Raw genomic sequence first — 6,000 nt, 5'->3', positions numbered from 1 at the left:
ACCGCTAATAGCAAGGGGTCGTTTTTGGTACTGGTCCTGGTCTTGGAAGATCAGGGCCTGTCAGGAGATAGAGTTCCCAGAGAGAGGCAAGGGATGCTGCAGAACACAGAGAAGATGCCTTTCTCCAGGGCGGAGAGTGCCCCGAGAGCAATGTGGACCCCAACATACCTTCCACGGAGATGCCCTGGAGGGCCCATGAGGGAAGAGCAAGTGATGCTGGCCAAAGGAGAGACGGTGTGGCCTGGCAGGGTTTCAGACACTCCCAGGTGTGGGGACAGGTGCTGATGTGTTCACCCGCTTGAGGGGCCCAGACATGAGAAGACTTCCCCGAATACCGTGACATGTGTAACCTGGAACCTCATTGACATCAGCCCGTTTCCCCTAGGCTGATGGGAAGCCTTCAGGCAAGAGGTAGAAAGGAGCTGAGGCTTCAAGCACTAACATCTCTCTGGGTCTCTTGGGTCTCAAGCTGACAGTCTTGTGTCCTCATCCCCTGATGCCCTGGGGCTAGAAACCGCAGCTCCTGCTAGAGCCACTCAGGACCTTTGTGGGCTGAGACCAAGCCTTGTGGATCCTGACAGCGTTTGGCAGAGACTCATCCAAGTTCCACCTCTGGAGGTGTTGAGGATCATGCAAGGCAGGGGTACCCTCCTTTTTGTGTGAGAGGATGATCTAGGACTCAAGGCTTGGGCAGGAGGCTGCAGGCCTGTATCTGCCACTGGTTTTACTCCCAAGTCATCAGCACAGACAGGTCACTCCTGGAAGTGATATCTTCAATACCCCTGGGTCTGATTGTTTTAGATCAGGACCCAGGCCCCAGTGTCCTGGAAGGGGGAAAACATTGTATTAAGTGACATGGGGTCACAGCATCGTTTGCAAAGACAAAGCTACTGGATCATAGTAGGAATGAGACCTTCCTCCTCCACTCACAACCATGGGATTTAAGACTCTTGAGATGAATAGATGCAAAGACCAATTTTGGCTTCAAGTGGTCTAATAATTTAAGTCAATATTGGCCACCCCTTCCCCCCCCCAAAAAAAATATGATTCCTGATGGAAACCCCAAGCTATACTTTTGTTATGCTGGGGAGAGGAGTCAGAACTGGCAGATACACTTTAAAAGAAAAAGTTCTCAGTCTTACTCCAAGCCCCCTGGGTTTTTAGAGATTACTGTTAACACAAAGCTCTGGAGACAGTAAATTTGACCACGTTAGCCTGGTCACCCTTTCCTGGGAGTTCTCTTCCGTTGGTATCCACTCTGACTCAGAATTCGCAGGAATAAGATTAAGTTTGATGAACTTGCTTATACACCAACCATTCGGCCCATAAGCAGTTTGGTTTTGCTACGGTCTTAAGAACTGGGTGTTTTAATCTCAATTCGCAGCTCTCAAGGGGGCGCCAGAGGTCAGGAACCTGAGGGGCGGACTGAACAGTCAAAGATGGCTTTCAGTGTTCTTATTCACTGCCCATCCCAAAGGTGTACCCTAGTACTACATAGGAAGATGCACCCATGAGAGCCTTAGTTTTCAAAGCTGTCCTGTGAGCACACCAGAGATCTACTGGGGAGATCACTCGATCCCTTGAAAGTGATGCTTCCAGGGAGGGCACCATGTTATTGTCAACGTCAGTTTGTCACTAGAGAAGACAAGCTGAGGTACCACCTTCTGGTTCAGGTGACAGGTGTGCTTCCTGGTTGGAGGAAAGAATCAGGAGATACTATCTACGATTTAGGTCAAGAGCTGATAGCTCTTGGCAGCCCACCTTACAAGTAGGAGACAGACCACCTATGTGGCTCTGTCGCCCAGGCTGGAGTGCAGTGGCCAGATCTCAGCTTACTGCAAAGCTCCGCCTCCTGGGTTCACGCCATTCTCCGGCCTCAGCCTCCTGAGTAGCTGGGACTACAGGCACCTGCCACCTCTCCCGGCTAGTTTTTTGTAGTTTTTAGTAGAGATGAGGTTTCACCATGTTAGCCAGGATGGTCTCGATCTCCTGACCTCGTGATCCACCCATCTCGGCCTCCCAAAGTGCTAGGATTACAGGCTTGAGCCACCGCACCCGGCCCCTGGCATGTTTATAGTAGATAGCCACCAGGCTCCTGCAGCTTGTTTCATAGAAGCTACAAGCAGAGAAATGTTTCAGTGACCCCCTACCTTCAGGCACAACCAGAACCAATGAGGCCATCAGACCTGTTCCTAACTCTACTAGGAACTTCCTAGTCATGGTTTTGAAGCTTATGTGACGGCGATTCTGTGGTTCTTTTTCCACACATAGTAATCTCACATTAACTTCAAGTTTACTGGAGTAAAGCAAGTAAGGAGGCGCATTGGAGACGAGAATCTCTAGGGCCCCACCCGCACCCCGGGTCTCCCGCATTTTGCAGTTTTATACCAGCCATAACATTTGCACACAAAGGGTGCGTGACATTTGGGCAGCACCTGGATATGACACTTCATTACAAGGAAGAAGTGAGATGCTGATCCAGCCACAGGAATGCTCAGCTGGATGCCATGTCATCCAAGACCCAGGTTAAATGCCCACAGAGGATCCTGTCATCCTAACCCTCTGTCACTTTGAGATTCACAGCTGGTATACACGTTTCACATGGCCTGGTTTCCGGACTTAATATCAGGATTTTGTGCCACAGAAAGACAGGCCATTGGTCCAGGCTCAGATATCCTGGTGTTCCATCTCTAGCTCAGCAAGGCAACACTCTGGATTGAGCTTGTTTACTTCAAGGCAGTTACCTTCCTGGGCTAGGTGCCAAGCATCAAAGTGCTATTAACCTGAAGTTCAGTTTCCTTAGTCAACTTCTACGATTTTATACCAGTGTTATGTTTAGCTGTGAACACTACAGGAATACTTGTTCTTGGATCAGAAATATGGGAAAGATCCCACCCACCCAAGGACAGTGAGTGTGGAAGGTGAAGGCCAGCTATCACCCCTTGCATGTGTTATGAACCCCAGTCAGCTTCATTGGGCAGGGAACGAGGCAGCAGGATATGGCTGCCTGTCACAGCCACCCAGGTTCCATGGCTCTCCAAGTGGAGTTTAGGACCAACAAGCAGAAACTTGGAAGCTCCAGGTTCGGTGGTCTCCTTTAGACTTCAGTTAGCTTCCAATCCTCTGACTACACACAGATGGGACAAGGATACCCATATTTGGAAGTTTCAGCACAAACCCTTGCTGCCTTCTGATGGGCCGCTTCTTACAGGGCTAACCCTCTACAACCAGCAGCTGGCAACCTCTTTGCAGACCAATGACTCACTTCTTATCTCATGCATCTTACTCCCAAGCCCATGGCCAATGTTTGGTAGTTAGTCCAATTTTCGGTAGCTCTTGTGAGCTTAATACAACTTTTACAAGTGAAATCCATACTAGCTGCTGGGCTAGGCTCAGGGTCATAAGGCATGAAGCAGCAACTCTGAAGGGTTGGAGAATGTCTTAGAATAGCCTCCCAAAACCTTCAAAGTCAACACCAAAACCAAATGTGGGGCATGGGTCAGGAGAAAGTAAAGCAGTTCGGCCTGAACTCTAGGTAAACCCAAACCCACGGTGATCCAAAGCCAATTCTAAGGGGGCCTGCTTGAAGTCCAAGGATTGCTCAGTGTAGTGCATTTAGCTCCTGCCTGGACCTTAATTTTGGAGAATAGGATCCTCCCAAGCAGCATGGTTTAGGCATGTTTTGTTCCCCTAATATCCAACATCAAAATGATTCCCAACTCGGGAGCAACAGCTGCCCCTAGAAGAGTGGCTTCTAGTTAAGGGCAGAGACTGCTGTTATGTTGCCCTTAAAGCTGTGTACCTCTCAGCTCCGATCCTTGTCACTCAAGACTCTCGGAAAGCCCTTAGTCAAGATACTCTAAATATTCTTGTAAGTTTGACAAGACCCACTGTTTAGATGACTGAGATGTTTGAGAACATTTAATTCTTACATCCTCAAGAGTCCCTCACTAAGGGAGGGGCACAGAAGGCTCACGGAGATGGTAGCCTCAGGAGTTTCTCCCCACCTGAACCCACAGGTGCAGGCTTTTAAACCAGGAGTTACAAGCTTTGTCTCCCAGGAACTGCAATGTGTGTCCTCAGAACCCAGCACCTCCAAATTCAAACACAGGAACATTCAGAGCTACCGGGATGGCATCCTGGTGTTATGAGCCCCAGATGTTATGAGCTCCTGGTGTTATCAGGACGCCAGAGCCCTACAGAATGACATCCAAGTGGCCCAAACACAGATGTCACAAGGTGACAGACAGCTCACAAGTGAGGCTGGCCTCCTGGCTACACACTCAGTTTACTGATATTTACACATTTGATGGTGGCAAGATTTGGGGCACAAGATGGCCAAGATCATAGGGCTATGGACTTTGATATAGGAGGGTTAACCCAAACACTTTCTACTCAACATCTCAAAGGACTACAGATGCACCAAATTAAAAGGAGACAGCTACAAACCTGCACTTTACTTGTATCCCAGAACTTAAAAAGAGGCAAGCTTAGAGTGTTGTAGTCTTCATGTCATTGCTTCACTGGAGGAATTGTCAACCCACTGACATAGGGCTTCATACTCTATTTTACCCAGAAAAAAATCCCTAAAGGAGATTCTTTCCAGCATAGAGGGTTTGGCAGACTGCAGAAGGCAGACCAGAAGGGCAGGCTTGTGACTAGTACAGGGATGAGTTTTAGTGGCTTCCTGTCATTAAGCGCATACACTTTGAATTGCAGCATTTTCTGCCCCTTAAGGCGATTTCAGAATGTATCAATGTTTATGGCAAATTGCAAAGGCTAGGCAACACCCCATACTGTTAATCTACGCTCTACGATGAATGCTTAGAGGCCATTTTCTGGTCTTTTTTGCGTTTCAAAGTTCTCCAGATGGAGCACCGGCTCCATCTGCATTCAGAGTGGGCTGCATCTGTTGGCTGTTTGCAGCAGCATTTGAGAGCTGCCCCAAGCAGTCCAGTTAGCACCTCACTTCCAGGTCCAGGGTCTGTTCCTCTGTCTGCAGAAGTCATTCAGCTGGTATTCCCCAACATCAGGCATGCTTCAGTGGAGCTGGGAAAGCCTCAGAAATGATTCTCAGATGAAGGCAGCTTAACATCAGTGTAGTTAAGCCCAGGTTTGGGGTTAGAAGTCAAGCTACAGCTGAAGTCACTTAGCTCCCATCAGGGAATAAAAGTCAGTGGACTTAAAGCCAGCCCAAATCGCTTACCTACCCTTAAATAGTTTTGCTTTGAGGAAGTCAACAGATAAGATTCTTCCTCCCTTTTTTAAGGTTGGGGTAACATGTACTCTCAACCTCATTTGTATGAAAATAAGTATAGAACCATGTCACCGTGAAATGGTGAAACATCAGGGTTACTTTGTCCTCAAGTGTTGGCCACAGACGCATCGCAATTGTTGGAGCACATTGAACCCCTGGCTGGGCTGCGGGGAGGGGAAGTCCTGGTATTCTAAGATAGTCTTCATGGAAGATTGATTTCTACCAAGCCTACAAAAGTTCTGTGGCTCATTTTGTAACGTCTCATACCCAGACAGCACCTCAGGCAACAGAAAGCATGGCCACGCTTTGCAATTTAGGGTTAGTGGCCAGGTGTGGCCACTCCGTCCTGACTCTTCATTCCAGGAGTGTATGGTCTGATCTAATCGTCAGAGGCTTAAGGAGAGGAACCTGTTTTAGTCACTCACTGCTGGAGAGGCAGCCAGTTTCCCGAACCCCAGGCACAGCTTGGGAAGATTTCTTTGCACATCTCAGTGCTGCTGGGCGCTATCTTGCTCTAAGGTCTTATGGGCCAAGTGACTAAGCTGCTGGCTTGGAGGATGATGTTGGCTGTTCTTGACTGGACAGTTCAGGTCTACATGAGGCTTCTATCTAGGAGGCCACGTGAACCACCACCAAAAGAGGTGTTAGATGAAGTAGCACCTAGAGGACGGCACCTGGTTCTCAGGGGCCCTGGAACGGCAGCTGCTACCCTTATTGTTCAGGAAAGGTGAGAGCAGTCTCAT

This window comes from Piliocolobus tephrosceles, chromosome 7, assembly GCF_002776525.5.
Source record: "Piliocolobus tephrosceles isolate RC106 chromosome 7, ASM277652v3, whole genome shotgun sequence".
NCBI lineage: Eukaryota > Metazoa > Chordata > Mammalia > Primates > Cercopithecidae > Piliocolobus > Piliocolobus tephrosceles.
This window is presented reverse-complemented; position numbering follows the sequence as displayed.